At 47.2% G+C, this 22,338-nt stretch overlaps 1 long non-coding RNA gene across 5 annotated transcripts in view; it reads left to right on the plus strand.

Annotated features, from left to right (window-relative positions):
• Window positions 1-22,338, plus strand: part of LOC134947702 (uncharacterized) — an 86,538-nt gene that overhangs the window by 12,355 nt on the left and 51,845 nt on the right. For 3 of the 5 annotated variants that reach the window (XR_010182705.1, XR_010182707.1, XR_010182709.1), the window contains exons 1-2: window positions 8,632-8,806; window positions 16,282-16,397. This is a non-coding gene — a long non-coding RNA (uncharacterized LOC134947702). Of the gene's footprint in view, window positions 1-8,631; window positions 8,807-16,281; window positions 16,398-22,338 lie in introns of those variants that run through there. The other 2 variants (XR_010182706.1, XR_010182708.1) reach the window with 1 other exon arrangement.

Consider the following 22,338-nt stretch of genomic DNA (forward strand, 5'->3'; position numbering starts at 1 on the left):
CCTTCAACGGACCTGGCAACTCTTCCGTCGGACCCGGACACGACGACCTAGGAGGAAGGAGATTTCTGAGTGCTGTCCTCCGGACTGTGGACCGAAACGCCCTCCGACCTAAAGAAGAATAGTGCTTTCGGGCTAGGTGAGGGTCATCCCAGGCGTCCGCCTCAGAGCCCGAATTTCACCTATTGGCACTCTCGCGCCAGGTGGAAATTCTACCTTGCACCGGCGTGCAAGGCTCACCGTTGCCCTGAAGGAAGGGAGATAGATAGGGACACACAGAAGGAACACACAGACAGATGTTACTCACCGTCCTACGTCTTGTACTCCGATCTTCTCCACTTACAGGTCCCTGTAAGGAGGCAAGGAGAGAAACAGCCGTGCAGGGCCTAACTCTAATCTAGTGTGTGTCCGCTACACTAACTGCATAACAAAGCCCTCAAACTGGCCTAAGTGTAAGTGGTGCAACACAACTATGCACAAACTCTATAACAACATTTTGCCCTGCACGGTAACAGCACACACATCGGAAATACAACATAAAACGGTGCTGTCCCTTTTTAATCCCTACCTGCCTTTGGAAGGGGGTGGGCACCGCACGGCCTACCCACCTCCTGTGCCTTCCCTTATGTGGGCCTCAGGCCTGACTGCCTAAATACCTCAGGGTGGCCCGAGCCTAGTGCCCAGTGCCACCTTTATTCACCTTGGGGGGGTACTTACTCGCTGGGCCTAGCGCCCCCTGACTGTACCCAGGCCGGAGGCCTGACTTCACCCACGGGCCTAGCGCCCGCCTAACTTATTGCCCGTTGGGTGACCTGGGCCTTGTGCCCAGGGTCACCTTAATATTCCCTAATTGCCAAAAATACACTAGGGCCTAACGCCCTCTAATGCCCACAGGCCTATTGCCTGATTTGCCCCCGGGCCTAGGGCCCGCCTAACTGGTGCCACAGGGGTAGGGTGGCTTGGGCCTACTGCCCAAACCACCTAATCAAATATTGGCCCCCAAACTCCTAGCTGCGCCACAGGCCTAGTGCCTGAATTGTGCCCTCGGGCCTAATGCCCGTCCCTGGTGGTCGAGGGAGGAAGAGGGGAGGGGGTGAAGGTTGCCTCACCGAGGCCTCACCTGCTCCAGGGAACTCCAGCGTCCTCTTCTGCCGCTGACCCGTCCTGGCCAGCGGCGTCGCCTCCGCTGCTCCGCGTCCAGCCGCCGCTGGACATCTTCTTCCCGGAGCCCGACCGCTGACCTCCTCCTCACGCTCTTCCGCGCGCGCGCTGACCTCCGCTCCCGCCCGGAGCGTCTTCTTCTCTTCGCGCTCCTCCGCGCCGTGCTGTCTTCAGGCTCCCGCCCGGCGTCTGACGTCAGATGCCGGGGGCGGGGCCTATGACGCGGCGAGCGCCGATTGGCTCGCCGCGTCCCTCTCTGATTGGCTGCCGCTCCGGGAGCCGCGATTGGCTCCCGGAGGGCGCCAAGATTCAAATGCCCCTGCAGTCTCTGGTCCGGCGCAGGGAAAAAGGTAATCCCTGCACCGGACACCCGCCGCCGCCACACACTGACAGGCGCTGGGGACAGACAAGCTGTCCCCGCGCTGTCAGAGACATTGTCCCGCAGGGGACACAGGCGCCCTGGCTGCTGCAGCTGGAATGTGTCCTGTAAAACAGGACACATTCCCACACATACACTACCTGATTCATAATTGTCTACTTTTGAAAACTAGTTTCAGGGAGATTTGTAGGTGTAAGCAGAATGCAGCATGTCAGCTGCACCTATGGGCATATCTATTGCCACTAAGGGGTGTGTCCTGCAGTGGCATGTGCTCACTCCAGTGACTATAGGCGAATTAATATGTTTTAATTGTTTTGTCTCACCCAAAATGGCCACCTCCATATGGGACACAATATCCATAAAACATGGATTTTCAGGGGACAGCATTTACATTGAATCTAGCTTTTACAACAGACCTGCTAACACACGACAAGCCTAAACAATGCCAAACAACCCCCAAAATGAGCTACACGAACGATGCAATGGTTAACATTACTGTCTCGCAGCACTGAGGTCATGGGTTCTGTTGGTACGATGGGGGTCATTCTGAGTAGCTAGTCTTAGCAGCCGTGCAAACGCTATGCTGCCGCCCACTGGGAGTGTATTTTTAGCTTAGCAGAAGTACGAACGGTTGTATCGCAGAGCAGCTACAAAAATATTTTGTGTAGTTTCAGAGTAGCTTCAAACCTACTCAGCACTTGCGATCACTTCAGACTATTCAGTTCAGGATTTGACGTCACCAACCCGCACAGTGTTCGCCAAGCCACGCCTGCGTTTTTCCTGGCACGCCTGCGTTTTTCTGCACACTCTCTGAAAATGGTCAGTTGCCACCCAGAAACGCCCACTTCATGTCAATCACTTTGCGGCAAGCAGTGCGACTGAAATGCATCGCTTGACCCTGTGCAAAACTACATCGTTCGTTGTGCCCATACGTCGCGCGTGCGCACTGCGCCGCATACGCATGCACAGAACTGCCGATTTTTAGCCTGATCGCTGCACTGAGAACAAATGCAGCTAGCGATCAACTCGGAATGTCCCCCCATGGCCCTGTGTGGATTTGTATATTCTCCCTGTGCTTGTGTGGGTTTCCTCAGGGGTTCACTACGATAGGCCGGCGGTCAGGCTTCCGGCGACCAGCATACCGGCGCCGGGAGGCCGACCGCCGGCTTACCGACAGTGTGGCGAGCGCAAATGAGCCCCTTGCGGGCTCGCCGCGCTACGGGCACGCTATTTTATTCTCCCTCCAGGGGGGTCGTGGACCCCCACGAGGGAGAATAAGTGTCGGTATGCCGGCTGTCGGGATCCCGGCGCCGGTATACTGTGCGCCGGGATCCCATAAGTCGGCATACTGAAGACCACCCTTCCTCAGGGTGCTCCGATTTCCTCCCACAATACAAAAATATACTGGTAGTATATTTAATTAGGCTCCCAGTTAATTGGCTTCAAGTAAAAATAACCCTAGTATGAATATGTGTGCCTGTACATGTGGTAAGGGATATAGATTGTAAGCTCCACTGGGGCAGGGAGTTACGTAAAGCCAAATATTCTCTGTAAAGTGCTGTGAAATATGTGGTAATAAAAAATAATACAATAGAAAAGAAAACATTTAAAATTTAAACATCACATCGGCCTGCCCAACCATTGAAGAACAATTTGACATAAAATCGATGCAAGTGACAACATAACAAGCCATGCTTAGGGGTATCCATGCTTGAAAACAGACCGTGACATCACATATGCTTTAAAAAACAACAACTATTAGGTCACCTGTGCTCAAGCAGGACTATCCTTAAAACATGAATTTTCATGGTGCAGCATTTAAATCTAGCTTTTGCAGCAGACCTGCTAACACACGACAAGCCTAAACAATAGCATAGAGCATCCCTATTCTAACCCTCACCCTAAAAATTAACCCTAATACCCAGTATCCCTGGTCCTAATACCCTAACAACCCTATCCCATTTGTCATTCCAAACCTCTCCTTTACCATAACCCCTAACCTTAATATGTAAACTAGGGGATAGGTTAGCGTTAGGCTGTGCGGAAGGGGGGGGGGGGGGGATTCTGATAATCAGCATGCTGCTGTCGGTCTTCTGACCACCGGCATGGTAAGCACCGGGATCCCGTACCAAACCCATCCCTATAACTCTGATCCCATACTATAACATTGACACTGTCCCTGTAACACTGACCCTATACTGTAACTATGACATTGACTCTATACTGCAACACTGGCAGTTCTGCTCCTAGGATGAGTGACCAATATTCACAGCAACACAGAAAGGTCTGTCAGCAAGCTGCTATATGTTACTTCCTTACATTTTAAACAGCTCACCGCTGCTTCCGCCGACACTGCCAATGCCGCCTCTGCCATGCACACAGCCTCTCCTGCCACTGCGGTGGCCGGCATTTGAGTAACACAACGTCACGGCCCATGCTGGCCCCACCCCGGTGCTTCTGGACTGGCGCATGCGCAGTCTGCATTTTTACAGACCATAGCAGTAATGAAAAAACGGGAGAACCCGGAAGATTTTCAGGGCAGCGGGAGGCTCATGTAAAAATCGGAAGCCTCCACTGAATACAGGAGGGTAGGCAAGACTGACTAATCCACACTATGGGACAATTGTGTACACCTGTTACAAGTTGCTGCTACAAGTGTGGGCGCACTGTAGAGCACCACACATGATCATATAAGTCTAAAAACAAATTAGCGTATACCTTGTCAGGCATAAATAATTATGGATCTGATTCAGCTTCAGTTGCAATTTTGCTAAATTAGCAAAACTGCAACTGGCTAGAATCGCATGCTGGGGGCTGCTCAGCACAGGGCAAACTAGGGAAAGCCCCCCTGCCTGTGCAACGTGATTGAGAAGGCAGTCGGGCCGCCGCCACATTCTTTGTTGCAGCGTATGACATCACGTGGCCTCCCTGAAAACTGCCCTGGCTCGCCCCCATTTTTGCTACAACACCCCTGCAATGCCGCTTCGCCACCCCCGACTGCCCCGCGTACGCCTCTGCCTGTCAATCAGCAGAGGCATTCGCATTACTGAGAGGCAATCACATCTCCCTGATAGCACACGTGCAGAATGGGCCCTATGTCAGAAATCAGGAAGATGTGATTGCATCTCAGCAGCATTGGCTACTGAATAAGGCACTATTTACACAAAAAGGGTTAAAGTATGATAAAAATGTTTACATATATATATTGTTTTGTTCCTTCAGGCGCTGGGGGAAGCCGGGGAGGCATCGCAGCGGCCGGCGTCGGGTTTCCTGGGCAACGCATGACGCGTCTCTAGGCAACCGCTGGCGCCTGCACGCTGACGTCATCGGAGGCGACCACCGTGGACGGACACGCCGCGGGAAGCCGTCCGGACCCGGCTTCCTTCAGCACCGGGGGTTTGGTATTTAGGTAAGTGCTGTCTCACTTATCTTGTTTGTTTTCCACAGCCTGTTAGCAAGCGGCTTGACAACGGTACCTGTGTGTACCGAAACGTTGCCGCCACTTTCATTTGCTATTATGATGATGTAAATCAATACATGGTTTACCATTGGAGTGCCGCAGTTTCCTGTGTTTCATTTTATTTATCCATTCACTGAAGGCACCCATTATGTTGTATTTATGATTGCAACGAGTGCGGGTTCATTTTCTGGACTGTCTATTGTGAGTCACTGACTCTGCACGGAACCCTGCACCATTTTGCTGATATTTACTTACCACCTCTTTGGAACAAAGTTATTCGTTATCATGGAGTCCCAGTCGGGTGATGATGCCGGTTCCAATGTGGGGTGTAGAATTATGCCCTCAGCCAAGGGCTTGCTACACAGCTTTACTGATGAAGAGGCCGAGGAGATCTTATCCAAAGAGCCATGGCCTATTTCAGCATCTGAATTATCCGCTGAGGAAATCTACAACAAATTCGTGAAACTTAAAAAGCGTGAAGTTGATTATTTAATGCACTGCATTACGCTCACGAAATATTACAAGGAGAAGATGATTCCTCGCAGTTTCCGCTGTCGCAACACACCCACCATTGGCCGGTATAGCCCCGAATTCTGCCAACAGTGGATAGGGATCGTTAACAAGTGCGGGCTTGATCTCATGCTGTTGGTTATTAAAGAATCGGAAAAAGAATTAAATCTCGTTAGAGATAAAATAAAACAATTTCAACTAACGAGTGTACCAACATTATCAGCTGATGTCAGTACTGACTGGCACTCCAAGATCAAAGCTACCATTGAAACATATCAAAAAGAACTGACTAAGTTCAAACTAAGAAAATATGATACAGTGGTGCAGGACTACGAAACCAATAAGGTCTATCATTGGTTGATGGGTGGAGATCGCTTTCTGACAGGATCACGGAAAGGAGGATCCCGACAAAGCTGGCGTTAGCGCCGCAAAAATAGGGGGAGAAACACTTTGGCTTCCAATAGTGACAGTGATTTTCAAGTACAAGATTCTGACGACCCTTTAGAAGGGACTTCCGCTCCCAGGGAGGAACCCGTCAAAAAATCAAAAGAAGTAGCTGTCAAATCAAAGCCACCCGCCGCAGGGGTCAGAACACGCGGCAAAAAAGAAGTACCCTCCCAAAAGAAAAAATGATTTATAATCTCTCCGCTCACATCCTTACAGAGACCGAGGAGAGGGTCCTCAATAAGGGCCTCTCCTTCGTCCCAACTATTAGACACAACGACTTCAAGTGGAACATCGATTTACACCGCTTCTCTCGGAATCTACGACTACAGGAGCACTTCCAGCATCATGTTGACGAATCTATTACGACACCTACACAACAAATCATTAAAAAAAGGAGTCAATCAAGATTTGATTCGTATTCACAAAACACTTCCATTCAAACGTTCACTAGAATGATGGACGATTCGGTACAGAAATTTGTTACAGCACCAGCGGTCCAACATTTTAATCTAAGCAAACAAGAATATTCAGCTTTACAGGACCTCTCTGGTTATAGAGACATTGTCATCCGGTCAGCGGATAAGGGGGGTGCTGTTGTGGTCCAAAATCTCTGTGACTATATGTCAGAGATTGAACGCCAACTGGCAGATACAGATGTATATCAAAAACTAGATGCGGATCCTACTTATCAATATCAAACAGAGCTCACCGATATCTTACAACAAGCCAGATCTGACGGTCACATTGATGATGCACTACTGGCAGCACTACAACAACCTTTCCCGGTCAGCCCGATTTTGTACACTGTCCCTAAGATCCACAAGGACCCTACACCCCCCCCCCCCCCCCCTGGCCGCCCTATCATTTCAGCAAAGGATTCCCTTTACCAGCCCATTGCGATGTATTTGGATAGTATACTACAACCGCATGTTATAAAACAAGAGCGATTAATCAAGGACACTACCAGCTTTCTAAATCGGTTGGCAGATATGAAGATCATTCCAACAGATGCACTTTTGTGCACGATGGACATTAACAGTTTGTACACATCAATCCCCCACAAACAGGGTTTAACTGCGGTTAGATCTTTTTACATCAAAGAGGGGATTACTGATTTAAATGTGGACGTTTTCATCAGACTTCTGGAACTCACCCTAACCCGCAACTATTTTATCTACAACGGCGCATTCTACAGGCAACTGTCGGGATGCGCTATGGGTAGTAATGTCGCACCCAGTTACGCCAACATATATATGCTGCTGGAAGAAGAATCTATGTTCTTCTCCATTCTTGAATTTAAGAGCTGCATTACGTCATATATGCGTTACATAGATGATGTTTTCTTCGTATGGGTTGGAGACAAAATAGGGTTATTGCGGTTGATTGAGTTCATTAATACAAGACCTTCCACCACTAGAATTACGTCGAATTACAGTACAACTTCCATCCATTATTTAGATGTCAAAGTGTCTATTGCAGATCACACACTACGGACTGAAGTTTTTTCCAAGCCGACAGATCGGAACACGCTATTGTCATCCTCCAGTTTCCATCCTAAACCCCTGAAAAGAGGACTGCCTAAATCCCAAATGATTCGGGTGGCCAGAATTGCCAGTAGCCATGAGATAGCAGTAGCCAGCATTGATACTGTTATAGATAAGTTTGTGGCTAGGGGCTACAATTTAACAGCTTTGAATAAACAAAAAATTGAAGTTTTGGCATTAGATAGGAGGCAGTTGCTTGTTCCACAGGTTAAGGATAAGCAATCGGTAATCCCTTGGAAGATGGAGTTTTCCACCTCCAGTCAGGTGGTACAGAGGGCTAGTCGAGCTCTGTGGCCTATAGTGGCTTCTGATAAAAATCTGCCATGTTTCAAATCTAAAAGACCTATGCCTTGCTTCACCAGAGGCCGCAATCTCAGGGACATGCTGGTCCACACGGACATTACGGGCTTTACAAAATCCATCCCCCCTCCACATTTTCTTTCTAAACCTTCCAGTTGTTACAAATGTCTTCGGTGTACCACCTGTTCTCATATGCTTACGGGACCGTCATTTAAACACCCCCACACTTCCAAAACCATTTTCATTAAGCATACTTTGACATGCCTCTCTACCCACGTGATTTATATTATCATATGCCCGTGTAATTTGTACTACGTGGGCAAAACTATTCGCACAGTCCGGGAACGCATGGCTTTACATCGGTCATCTATTGCTAAAGCCATTGCAAGTGGTAGCTCCGATCAGCCAGTGGCCCGTCATTTTCAATTGACCGGTCACTCTTTAGCATCTCTAAAACACATGGTCATCGACCATGTTCCAGCCTCTCTTAGAGGGGGTGACCGCAATGGCAAGCTTCTTAAATGCGAAATGAAGTGGATTCATTATTTAAATACAACATGACCTGCGGGTTTAAATGAACGTTATAATTGGAACATTTTTCTATGATTTGTTCAGTATTATATAGTGATGAATCACATATATATTATTAGTTTAGCATTAGTTTTTCATGTGCTGTAGTCCCAAATGGGTTCCTGAAAAGCGGGATTATTATTATTCATTTAATTGGCTACTGTTTTGTCTCCTGCTTTTTCACATATGTATGTTTTTTCACATATGTATGGGTACATGTTTTTGATTATGTCATTGTTTTGTTCCTTCAGGCGCTGGGGGAAGCCGGGGAGGCATCGCAGCGGCCGGCGTCGGGTTTCCTGGGCAACGCATGACGCGTCTCTAGGCGACCGCTGGCGCCTGCACGCTGACGTCATCGGAGGCGACCACCGCGGACGGACACGCCGCGGGAAGCCGTCCGGACCCGGCTTCCTTCAGCACCGGGGGTTTGGTATTTAGGTAAGTGCTGTCTCACTTATCTTGTTTGTTTTCCACAGCCTGTTAGCAAGCGGCTTGACAACGGTACCTGTGTGTACCGAAACGTTGCCGCCACTTTCATTTGCTATTATGATGATGTAAATCAATACATGGTTTACCATTGGAGTGCCGCAGTTTCCTGTGTTTCATTTTATTTATCCATTCACTGAAGGCACCCATTATGTTGTATTTATGATTGCAACGAGTGCGGGTTCATTTTCTGGACTATATATATATATATATATATATATATATATATATATCACACACAAACACACATACAGATAGATATATATAGATAGATATATATATATATATATATAGATAGATATATATACTGTATATACATATTGCACAATTTCATTTATTAATAGCTTAGTTAAGACTACCGTGGGGGGAAAGAAGAGATCCCCACTGCTGCCTCCTGAGATCCCCACTGCTGCCTCCTGAGGTCCCCACTGCTGCTGATACTGCCGCCCACAAGAATAAAAATCTTCTTCTAAGCGGCCACCACTACCAAGTGAAGTGCAAAGAACCCCGCGGCGGCCGAAATGTATATAAAATAACGGAATGCCGGGGGCGGGTACTGCAAGGGCAACATCATGATGTGGACAGGCCCACCCACCAGAATTCCGGACTCGCGCATGCCCAGTGAGTCCGCATTTTTCGGGGCGCTGCACATAAAAACCGACAGGACCCGGTGGTTATGCAGGGCAGTGCGGGGTGGGTGGGTTAGTGGGGGATTGCTGACTACAACAGGAGGAGCTGCTGCACAAAAGTTGTAAAGTGCGGCAGCCGGCAGCAGTATTTCACCTGACCGTCTGCCGCTCCTCTGCTACAGTAGGTAGGCGCCTCTCTCATCTTTGCGGGGGGCGAGCTGCCCCCTTGCCCCCCCCCCCCATTCCGACACCCCTGTAGTGAGACCATGCCCATTTTCTGGTATCTAGTACTACTAAGGTTGAATTTATATCTCCTTTATTGAAGGGACCTGGAAGTAATGTCTAAAGAGGTCAGAAGTAATAATAATAATAATAATAATAATAATTAATAATAATTTTATTTATATAGTGCTCTTTCTCCAGTAGGACTCAAGGTGTAGTTGGTGCCTTTAAAATGCTGTTTGTTTGTGTTTTTCATGTTATTTGGACTCCAACCATATAAACTTGTACACTTCGCTTGCACGCTTCGGGCACAGTGGCCTGCTCTGCTTCACTTGCCATAGGTTACTGTTCCCAGTAGATGATGACATAGCTCAGTACCTGATGGAAAAGGTCCTTTTGACGAAGAGGATCTAGCAGCTACCGTACAAGTAACCTCCTCACTTTCCCAATCATGGTGTCCTCCCTGTCATTTTCTTCTGGATTTGCCTTTGCTGTGTCTGCATTGCATAATGTGTAAGCTGCATTACTGTTGGCATTATGTGTATACGCAGCACTACTACTGTGAGCATTATGTATAAGAGGCGCTACTACTGTGGGTATTGTGTATAAGCGGCACTACTGTGTGGGGTAACGTATATAAGGGAAACTACTGTGTAGCGTAACATGATTAAGAGGCACTACTCTGTAGTGTAATATGAATAAGGGGCACTACAATGTGGTGTAATATGATCGGGGCATTAAATGCAGTGTAATAGTAATAAGTTCTACTGTGTGGCATCATTTCCTTTTCAATTAAAAATTCAGCTAGTGACTAAATAGTTTGGTATCTGCATTAGTAGTAGGTAGTAAAATAGGGGTGGAGGGGAACTGGACTGCACACCCTAATTTTAAAGATAAGAGGTGCTACCTTGCTGAGACTTGTTGTGTTACACAGAAAAAAATAAATGGTGCACACTCTAAGAACAACTAGCATGGAGTAAAATTTAGCATGGAGTAAAATAGTAGTGGAATCAGGAAATTGCTCCTTCAGATTTTATGTCAAATTGGTAATTGTCAACAACAATCCAATTAAAATGAACATGAGTGGTAGTGGGAATATAAGATAAACCTAAAGATAATGACATTTCAGCTTCACTTAGATTATATGATGATAACAAGATTCCAGTTAGACACAAGCTACTGTGCACTATGAAATTTGTGATCTACTTTCTGATGTGTCCAGGTGGACTTGATGTGGGCATTTCTGCGTGTGAATGGCCAACCTCGAATGGCTTCTTCATTTGTGCGGTATTGAATACTGGTGTAACAAACAAACAAACCTGTTGCCAAACACTTCCTTTGACTATGTGCCAAATATGCCATGGGATGGTGACCAGTGTCAGATTTTACCTATGGGCTGCAGGACTGCAGCACCCCTATTAAAATATGCCAACTCAGCTCAGTGAGCCAGAAACAGTCCATGACTGCATTGGCTAATCTGTGACTGGCAGTGACTTTCTATTGGAAGTCCTACCTGCCAGTCACCCGAAGGACAGGCAGTCCCATTGGAAGCTGTTTCCTCCCTCTGGGACTGCCAGACCTGGTTGCGATTAGCAGAGAGCTGGCTTCCTGTGGGAAGCCACTCTCTTTCTCTCGGGCATCCCTATCCTTCTTCTATGGGCTGCAGCTGATGTAGTCCATAGAAGCCAGGGTTTTGCACATATGCAGTACCGATGCCGCTACTGTGTATGCGCAGGTCCCAGTGACTGTTTACTACATTGTACAGGTGCCGTGACCTGGCCGGCATCAGGGACCAGGTGGCAGAGACCCACCAGCAAGGCTGCCGCTGGTGGTGACCACGAACTAAGTTTGTGAAAATGTGCATCTAAATGTATCTATAAATTGTGCACCGTTTCTCCAAGAGGACTTTTGAATATACCGTAGTACTTAATAATTTTCATGATATAGTATTTTTAACTAATTTTATATTCTTTCTTTAGGTGCTATTAGTGTAGGTCTAATTTTGCATTATATTGTTTTCATTTTCCAGAGCCCCTTTTTTAATGCTTTATATACTCTGCTAACCTCTATTAGACTATGGGGGTCATTCAGACCCGTTCGCATGCTGCCTTTTTTCACAGCCGTGCGATCAGGTCTGAACAGCGCTTGCGCATGCACCGCAATGCGCAGGCGCGTTGGCCGCCGGCGATGGGGATCGCTGGGCAGAGAGAGAACTTATGAAAAAAATAATTGCACCGGCAATCGCAAGAAGATTGACAGGAAGAAGGCGTTCGTGGGCGGCACCGTTTTCAGGGAGTGTCCGTAAGAACGCAGGCGTGCCCGTAAGAACGCAGGCGTGCCCAGGCGTTCGGGAGGAGGATTCCTGACATCAGCATCGGCCCGAATCATCGCACCGGCTGAGTAAGTCCTGGATTGTGCAGAAACTGCACAAACTTTTGTTTGTGCATCTCACTACACAACCGATCGCACCCCTGCACAGCGATTACCCCCTCCCCCTGTAGACGGTGATTGCCTGGTCGCAGCAGTGCAAAAAAACGCCTGCGTGCGACCAGGTCTGAATTAGGCCCTATGTCTTATATATAAATTTCTATGCCATGTATTAAAAATATTTTTGGCAACTATGGCCGGGATTTAATATATATATATAGTGGTGAGTGAGGTGGTCTATTACCTGATTTGTTCGTATTCTAGTTGGATCAGCTCCCTCCAAGGGAGAATAAAACAAAACCTGCACATTCTGCACCTACAATGGAAGTGTGGAGCTCTGGGCCTTTGGGATTGCACAGCTCCAAGTGGAAAAATAGAAGTACGGGTTTTTCAACTCACCCACAGCCAGCAGGAAGTCAGAAGCAGGAGAGGGGTTTAAAATGCTCAAACTACCACTCCTTCTGGAAAGTGCAGCGCTTCCATGAATAGACCCTATTACCAAGTGGCAGAACTCGCGAGATAGGGCGGAGTTGGCTCCAGCGAGTAGACTGCACTGCCGCCCAGATTATAGAGATGGTGGTTATTGACCATTGTATAAGAACCCTAGGGCGGAATATGCAGCGCTGAGTCATTCTCGCTGATCCTCAGAATTTAGAGGAATAAATTACAGTTTTGGAGCGGTATGAGACCATAGGAAATATTACAAAGTTGTCAGAAAAGAAACCAGGGAATGGGCAACAAGTTAAGATGGCACCCCAGTGGCCTGTGATCCTGTCTGTCACCACTCCACAAGGAAACGCCAGGGTCATTTGTTATGAATGCAGAGACCTGGATCATGTAAGATCCTATGAGCCTATGGAGCATGGGGTTGCTTATATGGGTGCTATGTACACTGCTTTTTGCATGATGGTGCCCCTGGATTCCAGACCCTCATTAATGTGGGAAACTGTGTTACTAAATGGGCGAGAACTCCAAGTTATTATAGACTCAAACAGTGAGCTAACCCATGGGTTAGTTGAAGTACTCTGCATTCATGGGTCCACAGAAAACTTCTCCTGAGTGCGAGTGAGCCTCACCATAAAGGGGTGCACTTATGAGGTGGTTGCTGTGGTTGGTCCTATGCTCCCCTATCCTCTCATATTGGGACGCAATTTCCCAGGATTTAGTTAGCTCTTAAAGGACCCACAGAGATAAAGCCACTATAAAGTCTCCAAAACCCTACCTCGTAAAATGGAGAAAAGTGGAAAAATACGCCAGTCCTCTTTGGAGAGGGAATCTCTGCACAAATAATATCAGAGTAAAGGAATCCGCAACATTTTGCCCGGTTGAGGCTAGACAAAAATATTTACAGATATGATATATCCAATACAGATGTTGCTAGGAATATGCTGAAAACAGCCTCCCCTCAGCTTCCTGGGGCCCTTTCTAGTTCGTCTGGCCCTACAGAAGTTCTGCTGGTGGACACCTTGTCAACAGAACAGCTAAGCCTTAGTTTGCAATAATAAGGATGTGTTTTCCTCCCTGCCAGTGCGTACTACCTTACTAGAGCATGAGATAAATATACCTGAAAGAGTGGTTGTAAAGCAATGACCGTATCGCAACCCTGAGGGGCGGCGGCAAGCAGTCCAGCAAGAGGTGAAAGAGATGCTCCAACCTGGGGTCATTGAGGAGTCCAGAAGTAACTGGTCAAGTCCTATTGAATTGGTCCCCAAGCCATCAGGAGCCATATGTTTTTGCTTCAGGCAAGTATACATATGTTACTAAATGGGCGAGAACTCCAAGTTATTATAGACTCAAACAGTGAGCTAACCCATATATATGTATACATATATACTTCAGGCGGCTGAATCAAGTGTCCAGGTTTGAAGCAAATTCCTTTAAGAGAGAAAGCCAAGGAGAAGACTGCCTTCTCAATGCCTGATGGGCTATATCAATATAAGATGCTTCCTTTTGGCACTGGCACTCTCTCTGTGTGTAGCACTACAGGTCTCAGCTGGTAGCACCTGCAGTACTGGCAGTTAGGGTGTGCAGTCTAGGGCCCCCTTTCCCTAGATACTCTGTATTGTGTATTTTTATACACTTGAAGGTGTTGGGATTATATTCAGCCTAGGGGAGTAACTCAGACCTGATTGCTAGGGTGCGTTTTTTGAAGCCCTGCGATCAGATAGTCAACGCCTACAGGGGGAGGGGTAAAGCCTGTGCAAGTGTGAGTTTGCTTCTTTAGCAGAGCTGCACAAACATCAGTTTGTGTAGTCTCTGCACAGCCCAGGACTTACTCAGCCGCTGTGATGGATTCCTGGTGACCGGGGTCGGAGCTGACGCCAGACACCTTCCCTCCAAACACCTGTGCCCGCCTGCGTTTTTCCGGACACTGCTATAAAACGGTCAGTTGTTACCCACAAATGGCCACTTCCTGTCAATCACCTTGCGATCACCCGTGTGATCGTATTTTTTGCACCATCCCGTCGCTAGGCGCTGATGTCCGGTGCTGTGGTGCGATGCGCCAGCACATTGTGGTGCATATGCATGCGCAGTTCAGATCTGATCACCTGCTCTGCGAAAACACGCAGCAGCAATCAGGTCTTAATTACCCCATAGATTAGCACTCCTGCCCCACCTGTTACCACTTGATTTTAAATAGGGAACCTAGCATGTTATTGCTGCACATTCAGAATCAGGCACCATGAAGGTAAGACCTATAAATTTATATGCCAGTTGTGGGGTGAATTACTGGGGCGTGGGTCCCCCTGAATGGCATTTTTGTTGGATTGCTCCAGGGCATTACCATTATACCTACCTTAGCACTCTTTAACACTTGTATTGTTTGTTTTTATATATGTAACAATTTCAACACATTTATTTTTTCACCCCTATAACACGAATACATGTAGTATCGGCTCTTACTTATCCTATGCTCCCTCACGTTTCACTTTCTTAACTAGTGTGATTCCCTGGGGTAGCACTTGGTGGAGTTTTTTTTGGGATGTCCCGTGCCCTAGACTTGAACCCCGAGATTGTTAGGGACCTGCAGAATAGTGGATTCCTGTGAAAGGGGCTGCAGGCTTAAATGCATTGATCAATACATGAACTAAAACTCCACTGGTTATTGTTATGCAAAAAGCCGCATATTGCAAATTGTATTATTATTATATTTTTATTATTATTCAGTAATGTTTGTATAGTGCATCGGCACTCTCTCGCCTTGTGTAGGCCTTCATGGGACACCAGCGACATTTCAGCATGCCATGGATTGGCTGTTGAGACCATACCGTCGAATGCTATAGCTTATCTAGATGACATTCTTGTCTATACAGAAAGATGGGAAGAACACTTGCCCAGAGTCCATGAAGTGCTAAACATCTTACGACAACATGGGTTTATGGCTAATCCAGCCAAGTGTACCATTGGACTTTCAGAGGCCAATTATTTAAGATATGTGATAGGCAATGGAGAAGTGAAGCCTCAATTGTGGAAACTGGAGGCAAGCCAAGACCCTCCACCAAGAAACAGATGAGACCTTTCCTGAGATTGATAGGCTAGTACCACTGATTCATTGACATTTTTGCCTCCAGAGCATTACTACTGATGGAGACCCTTAAGGAGATATAACCGGGAAAAATTATCTGGACCAAAACAATTTATGCAGCAGGCATATCAAGGCACTTTGCTAAGGCCCAACATGGTATGGCCACATTAAGGTTCAAAGTAATTGACCATGTCCCCAAATCCCTTAGGAGTAGTGACAGGTCAAAAAACTGCTCCAAATGGAATCCAGATGGATATAGCAAATTAAATTCTCTATGTCCCAAAAGACTGAATGAGTCCCTGAATTTGAGATGCTTTTTGTGAGTTATTATGTGGCAAGTTACCAGGGGTAGGTAGTACAGCCTAGATTTATATGCTTACTATATTAATTGATTTTTGTAAATTGAGGCATTACTGAACCCTGTAACTGGATGGCAACATCTTTATTGTATTCTTTAATGCACTGTTTAGATTCAATTGTTACTGTTTCTATATAATGTAACTTTTGAATAATGTGTAACTATGTGGTTTTAATGTTACTCTTAGCACTGTAAATACGTTGGTTTTAGTGTTTTCTATGCTGATATTTAAACGTCTCCACTGTCTATGGTTACTTTGTTGCAGCTCCAACACGTGTGCTAGTCTGACCGGAGATGTCACTTCTGGATGTACCGAGGGAGACATGACTGGAAAGCCGGGCAGCGTGTTTGGAGACGGCGGGGAAGACCATACACTTGAAGGTATTTAACACTTTGTTTTAGCACTGCATTTGTCCTGACGACGGGGCTGCGACCCCGAAACGTAGATATTGTGGCAATAAATTGCTGCACTTAATCATCTTTAAGTCTCCGAATGCCACCTTACTGCATTGTTATACTCTGAGGTTGTTACCTCATTTGGGAAGGCACCGGTAGCAACAAGGAGTCCAGCAGTGCCGGTTCATTCGGTTTGCTCTATATATATATATATATATATATATATATATATATATACAAAGATGCAGTCCACTGGTGTAGAATAACCAGATAATTCCCCCAGACAGGGACCAGGCGGCACTCCACGGATTTTTGAAAACAGCAGCTTTGTTTTGTGTTTACTACACTAGTTTGAGCACCTTGAAAAAAACGCCTATGGGCGTTGAAACGACGGAATTATGCTCACTATGCACTATTTGCACTTTAAATAAATAAGCTGCTGTTTTCAAAAATCCGTGGAGTGCCGCCTGGTCCCTGTCTGGGGGAATTATCTGGTTATTCTACACCAGTGGACTGCATCTTTGTATACATTCATGGGATGGCACCCCGGTGGCTATTATAATAGTGAGTGCCTGCTACATCCTTCTTGCTGTGTATCGGATTCTTATGCTATTGGGAATCCATAGAAGTGTGGCACCACAGCATTTGCCTGATTGCTTCGATTTGTTACTATTGACTTGATATTTTTACAAAACAAACATCACCCACTGGGAGAATGACGACCAGCAGCTCTGGCGCAATTCCCAAACATGCTATGATGTTGGATGTAACTGCAGCATTGGAAGATACCTTCTGCTACACAGATGCCCAAGCAGCTGAAATTTTATTTGATGAGGATCTACTTAGTGGGCAGGCTGATGTCACCATTGATGAAGTGTATCACAACCTATTGAGGTTAAAGAAAAAAGAAATAGACTATTTACTCCATGGGACATCGCTGTCTGACTATTATAGAGCGAAAAAAATCCCTAGGGGGTTCCGCATTAGGAATACTCCTACGATCGGACGGAGTAACCCTGAATTTTGTCATCGGTGGATCTCCATTTTGAATAAATGTAGCATGGATCTGATACTACTTGTCACAGAAGAAGCGGGTAAAGAGTTAAAAAAATTCCGTGCTAAAATCATGGCCGCAACAGTGGAGCACAAGGAGATTTTGGAGGACCCTTAGTTTGTGCCGACTTGGGAAAAGTTGGAAGCCCAAGTCAACAAATATAAACAGGATCTCATCAACTTTAAAAAAGCCAAACTTCATACTGTTAACATGGACTATGAGGACCACAGGGTCTATCGGTGGCTCCAGGGCATGGAGGTGGACCCCCCAAGATATACCAGGAAACGACCGACTTGGAGGGACAGACGGGGCAGGTTCCAAAAGAACCCCAATTCATCTAACAGTGACAGTGACTTTGTGGTTAATGACTCTGATGAGCCACATACCCCTGGTTCAGCCCCTTTAGGAGTAACAACCCGTTGTCGCGTGGAAAGTCCAGGTTCCAGCAAACAAGACGCGGGGGGCAAAACCAAAGGCTCTGGAAGGCCTCCAATAAATCAAAAGGAGAAGAAAAAGATTTGATATTTAATCTTTCGGATAGGGCATTATCAGAGTCGGAGGTACAAGTCTTGAACAAAGGTCTTTCATTTATTCCCATCAACAACTATGATCCATTTCGTTGGAAGGTGGAAGAGTACAGATTCGCAAGGAATCTCAGATTGAAAGAATTTTTCCAACATAGGTCTAATACTCAAATGAAGGATCCAGGTTCCATGAAGAAAAAATCCAAGTTTGACCCCGTCTCCAACAACCCTGCACTGAAAACCTTCTCTAGACTTCTAGATGACTCCGTATCTAAATTCTCTGCGGCACAACCTAAAATATATTTCTCTATCGTCCTAGTGGATGCTGGGGTTCCTGAAAGGACCATGGGGAATAGCGGCTCCGCAGGAGACAGGGCACAAAAAGTAAAGCTTTTTCCGATCAGGTGGTGTGCACTGGCTCCTCCCCCTATGACCCTCCTCCAGACTCCAGTTAGATTTTTGTGCCCGGCCGAGAAGGGTGCAATCTAGGTGGCTCTCCTAAAGAGCTGCTTAGAGAAAGTTTAGCTAGGTTTTTTATTTTACAGTGATTCCTGCTGGCAACAGGATCACTGCAGCGAGGGACTGAGGGGAGAAGGAGTCAACTCACCTGCGTGCAGGATGGATTGGTTTCTTGGCTACTGGACATCAAGCTCCAGAGGGACGATCACAGGTACAGCCTGGATGGTCACCGGAGCCACGCCGCCGGCCCCCTTGCAGATGCTGAAATCAGAAGAGGTCCAGAATCGGCGGCTGAAGACTCCTGCAGTCTTCTAAAGGTAGCGCACAGCACTGCAGCTGTGCGCCATTTTCCTCTCAGCACACTTCACACGGCAGTCACTGAGGGTGCAGGGCGCTGGGAGGGGGGCGCCCTGGGAGGCAAATGAGTACCTATAAAGGCTAAAAATACCTCACATATAGCCCTAGAGGCTATATGGAGATATTTAACCCCTGCCTAATTTTTCTAAATAGCGGGAGACGAGCCCGCCGGAAAAGGGGCGGGGCCTATCTCCTTAGCACACGGCGCCATTTCCTCTCACAGCTCCGCTGGTCAGGACGGCTCCCAAGTCTCTCCCCTGCACTGCACTACAGAAACAGGGTAAAACAGAGAGGGGGGGGGCACATTTATGGCGATATTTTGATATAACAAAGCAGCTATAAGGGAGCACTTATTATAAGGCTATCCCTGATATATATATAGCGCTTTTGGTGTGTGCTGGCAAACTCTCCCTCTGTCTCCCCAAAGGGCTAGTGGGTCCTGTCTTCGTTAGGAGCATTCCCTGTGTGTCTGCTGTGTGTCGGTACGTGTGTGTCGACATGTATGAGGACGATATTGGTGTGGAGGCGGAGCAATTGCCAAATATGAGGATGTCACCCCCTAGGGAGTCGACACCAGAATGGATGCCTTTATTTATGGAACTACGGGATAGTGTCAACACGCTAAAGCAGTCGTTTGACGACATGAGACGGCCGGACAATCAATTAGTGCCTGTCCAGGCGACTCAAACACCGTCAGGGGCTGTGAAACGCCCTTTGCCTCAGTCGGTCGACACAGACCCAGACACAGGCGATGACTCCAGTGGTGACGGTGACGAATCAACCGTATTTTCCAGTAGGGCCACACGTTATATGATTTTGGCAATGAAGGAGGCGTTACATTTAGCTGATACTACAGGTACCACTAAACAGGGTATTATGTGGGGTATGAAAAAACTACCTATAGTTTTTCCTGAATCAGAAGAACTAAATGACGTGTGTAATGAAGCGTGGGTTGCCCCTGATAAAAAGCTGATAATTTCAAAGAAATTATTGGCATTATACCCTTTCCCGCCAGAGGTTAGGGAGCGCTGGGAAACACCTCCTAGGGTGGACAAGGCGCTAACACGCTTATCTAAACAAGTGGCGTTACCCTCTCCTGAGACGGCCGCACTTAAAGATCCATCAGATAGGAGGATGGAAAATATCCAAAAAAGTATATACACACATGCAGGTGTTATACTACGACCAGCTGTAGCGACTGCCTGGATGGGCAGTGCGGGGGTAGTTTGGTCAGAATCCCTGATTGAAAATATTGATACCCTGGACAGGGACAATATTTTACTGTCGTTAGAACAAATAAAGGATGCATTTCTTTATATGCGTGATGCACAGAGGGATATATGCACACTGGCATCACGGGTAAGTGCTATGTCCATTTCGGCCAGAAGAGCTTTATGGACGCGACAGTGGACAGGCGATGCGGATTCAAAACGGCATATGGAAGTTTTGCCGTATAAAGGGGAGGAGTTATTTGGAGTCGGTCTATCAGATTTGGTGGCCACGGCTACAGCCGGGAAATCCACCTTTCTACCTCAAGTCACTCCCCAACAGAAAAAGGCACCGACTTTTCAACCGCAGCCCTTTCGTTCCTTTAAAAATAAGAGAGCAAAGGGCTATTCATATCTGCCACGAGGCAAAGGTCGAGGGAAGAGACAGCAACACGCAGCTCCTTCCCAGGATCAGAAGCCCTCCCCGGCTTCTACAAAAGCCTCAGCATGACGCTGGGGCTTCTCAAGCGGACTCGGGGACGGTGGGGGGTCGTCTCAAAAATTACAGCGCGCAGTGGGCTCACTCGCAAGTAGATCCCTGGATCCTGCAGATAATATCTCAGGGATACAGGTTGGAATTAGAGACAGATCCACCTCGCCGTTTCCTGAAGTCTGCTTTACCAACGTCCCCCTCCGAAAGGGAGACGGTTTTGGAAGCCATTCACAAGCTGTACTCTCAGCAGGTGATAGTCAAGGTACCTCTTCTGCAACAAGGGAAGGGGTATTATTCCACTCTTTTTGTGGTACCGAAGCCGGATGGCTCGGTAAGGCCTATTCTAAATCTGAAGTCCTTGAACCTGTACATAAAGAAGTTCAAGTTCAAAATGGAGTCACTCAGAGCAGTGATAGCGAACCTGGAAGAGGGGGACTTTATGGTATCCTTGGACATCAAGGATGCGTATCTCCACGTTCCAATTTACCCCTCACACCAGGGGTACCTCAGGTTCATTGTACAAAACTGTCACTATCAGTTTCAGACGCTGCCGTTCGGATTGTCCACGGCACCTCGGATCTTTACAAAGGTAATGGCCGAGATGATGATTCTTCTTCGAAGAAAAGGCGTATTAATTATCCCATACTTGGACGATCTCCTAATAAGGGCGAGGTCCAGAGAACAGCTAGAGATGGGATTAGCACTGTCTCAAGATGTGCTAAAACAGCACGGGTGGATTCTGAATATTCCAAAATCCCAGTTAATGCCGACAACTCGTCTGCTGTTCCTAGGGATGATTCTGGACACGGTTCAGAAAAAGGTTTTTCTCCCGGAGGAAAAAGCCAAGGAGTTATCCGAGCTTGTCAGGAACCTCCTAAAACCAGGAAAGGTGTCTGTACATCAATGCACAAGAGTCCTGGGAAAAATGGTGGCTTCTTACGAAGCAATTCCATTCGGCAGATTCCACGCAAGAATTTTCCAAAGGGATCTGTTGAACAAATGGTCAGGGTCGCATCTTCAGATGCACCTGCGGATAACCCTGTCTCCAAGGACAAGGGTGTCTCTTCTGTGGTGGCTGCAGAGTGCTCATCTATTGGAGGGCCGCAGATTCGGCATACAGGATTGGATCCTGGTGACCACGGACGCCAGCCTGAGAGGCTGGGGAGCAGTCACACAAGGAAGAAACTTCCAGGGAGTATGGACGAGCCTGGAAACGTCTCTTCACATAAACATTCTGGAACTAAGAGCAATATACAATGCTCTAAGCCAGGCAGAACCTCTGCTTCAGGGAAAACCGGTGTTGATCCAGTCGGACAACATCACGGCAGTCGCCCATGTGAACAGACAGGGCGGCACAAGAAGCAGGAGTGCAATGGCAGAAGCTGCAAGGATTCTTCGCTGGGCAGAGAATCATGTGATAGCACTGTCAGCAGTGTTCATCCCGGGAGTGGACAACTGGGAAGCAGACTTCCTCAGCAGACACGATCTTCACCCGGGAGAGTGGGGACTTCATCCAGAAGTCTTCCACATGCTGGTAACCCGTTGGGAAAGACCAATGGTGGACATGATGGCGTCTCGCCTCAACAAAAAACTGGACAGGTATTGCGCCAGGTCAAGAGATCCGCAGGCAATAGCTGTGGACGCGCTGGTAACGCCTTGGGTGTACCAGTCGGTGTATGTGTTTCCTCCTCTGCCTCTCATACCAAAAGTATTGAGAATTATACGGCAAAGAGGCGTAAGAACGATACTAGTGGTTCCGGATTGGCCAAGAAGGACTTGGTACCCGGAACTTCAAGAGATGATCACGGAAGATCCGTGGCCTCTACCTCTA

The sequence above is a fragment of the Pseudophryne corroboree genome, chromosome 8 (assembly GCF_028390025.1).
Source record: "Pseudophryne corroboree isolate aPseCor3 chromosome 8, aPseCor3.hap2, whole genome shotgun sequence".
NCBI classification, from domain to species: domain Eukaryota; kingdom Metazoa; phylum Chordata; class Amphibia; order Anura; family Myobatrachidae; genus Pseudophryne; species Pseudophryne corroboree.